Raw genomic sequence first — 2,009 nt, forward strand, 5'->3', positions numbered from 1 at the left:
AAAAAAAAAGGTGTAAGAGTGAACTTTGTCCTATCACAATACTTTGGATCTTCACCCAAAACCAATACTTCCATCCTTGGAACACATCATAATTCCCGAACTTGTACACTATGTCAAGCCTCTGGGTCTTACCTGGACTGCTCTGTGTCCAAGTAGAGTTGTTTTTCTCTCCTTTTGGTATGGATTCCAAATCCTCTGCTTTATGCAAAAAAAAAAAAAAGAGAGAGAGAGAAGAGTGCAGATTGGTTTGGCTCAGTGGGTAGAGCGTTGGCCTCTGGATTGAAGGGTCACACGTTCGATTCCAGTGAGAGAGAGAGAGAGAGAGAGAGAGAGAGATATTTTTGTTGTTAATCCCCATCCCGAAGATATTTTCCCATCGATATTCAGAGAGAGTAGAAGGGAGGGAAGCTCCAACCACTGAAACCATACTGGCCAGGGTTGAGTGAGGAATTTTTATTAGTCACTAGTAAATTATTTGACCTCTGAACCCTTTCAGGACAGTGTTTCAACTGCAGAAGGCATGATCAGGCTTGCTGAACTCTCACAAGGATCTGGCAGGAATTCCGTAAATAATGGCAGCAAATACAGAGTGATGGCGGAACATAGTGCAGAGATGTGTGGACATGGGCAAGGCGTGAGGATGTAGAGATCATATTCCTGCATCCAGGGACATTTGGGGAAACAGAGGTGTGTGGTTAGAACATGCACCTGGGTTCTCTGGTCAGTGCTGTCCAAAGCCCCTCTCCTCCCAGGGCGGGGGCGCTGTTCTCCCATCTCACATGCTGTTTCACTGACAGTATTTAAATTTAAAACCAATGAGCACTGAGAAATGTGTCATCTATGAACAAAGTCTGGGAAGGAAAACTGAGAATGAAGCACTCAAATTAGAAATGAAGATCTTTTTGCAGATGATCTTATATATAGAAAATCCCAAAGAATCTACAAAAAAACCTACTAGGGCTAATAAATGGATTCAGCAAAGTTGCAGGGTATGTGTTTGACAGCAGGTTCAGGTAGAGGGGGTTCCTAGGCAGGACTGATATCCTGTGTTCTACTCGGCCACGTGAAGAGACCCATGCTGGTTGCCGGTCGTCATGGGGAACAGCCAGATGAGATCAGCCAGAATGCACTGATTTCGAGGCTTTGTGTTCATATTGCCCTTGGCCCCTTCTCAATCGACTTCCCAATGTCCTTGCCCCGGAGCTTGAGGTCGATGGCTCTCTCAAATTTGCTCAGAAGCTGATTATTAGAAATAGCCTGTCCACTCTTATAGTCTGCAATGACTGTGGCTTCTCATTGATTTTCATCCCCAGATCCTTCTGCATCAGTTCCTGGCCCTGCGGATCACCCTGCCGACCTCCAGGGCCATCCAGTTGTGGTGCAGCTCCTCAGTCTCCTGGTCCAGCGTGGCATGTTCTTGGTGATTGAATGCTGTTTGTTCTGGCCAGCAGCCCATTTTGTGGAAGTTTCCACATATCCTCTTCTCTGAGCCACTGAGATGGCCTGCCTGGACTTGGCATGTGCAGCTATGGGGCCCTTCTTGTGCAGCATCCTCACCGTGTCCCCGTTGCTCTCGGCCATAGTAGGGCGGGCAGGTCCAGTGGCTCTGTGGCAGCTCCATGTTACATGTATTTTAACACAATTCAAAGAATCACATAGTGTATGATTCCATTTACATGAAATATTCAGAGTAGATAAATCCACAGACAGAGAGCACATTAGTGTTGGGAAAGGGTGGAATCGGGGGAAACTACTTAATAGGTGTGGGGGTTTACTTTGAGGTGACATAAATGTTCTGAAACTAGATAGAGGTGGTTTCACAGCATTGTAAATGTTACTAAATGCCACTAAACTGTTTGCTCTAAAATGGTTAATTTTATGTTATGTGAATTTCACCTCATAAATTATTTATTTTTAATTATTTATAGTACCTTCCAGAAATTGTGCTAAGATCTTTTTCCTCCTTTGCTGCTGTTGCTCTCTATACCCAACCCTTGTACATGCTTTTC

At 44.7% G+C, this 2,009-nt stretch overlaps 1 pseudogene; it reads right to left on the bottom strand.

Annotated features, from left to right (window-relative positions):
• Positions 1-1,114: 1,114 nt before the first annotated feature.
• LOC102241080 lies at positions 1,115-1,596 on the bottom strand (annotated as a pseudogene).
• Positions 1,597-2,009: the final 413 nt, after the last annotated feature.

The sequence above is a fragment of the Myotis brandtii genome, unplaced genomic scaffold (genome assembly GCF_000412655.1).
Source record: "Myotis brandtii unplaced genomic scaffold, ASM41265v1 scaffold115, whole genome shotgun sequence".
NCBI lineage: Eukaryota > Metazoa > Chordata > Mammalia > Chiroptera > Vespertilionidae > Myotis > Myotis brandtii.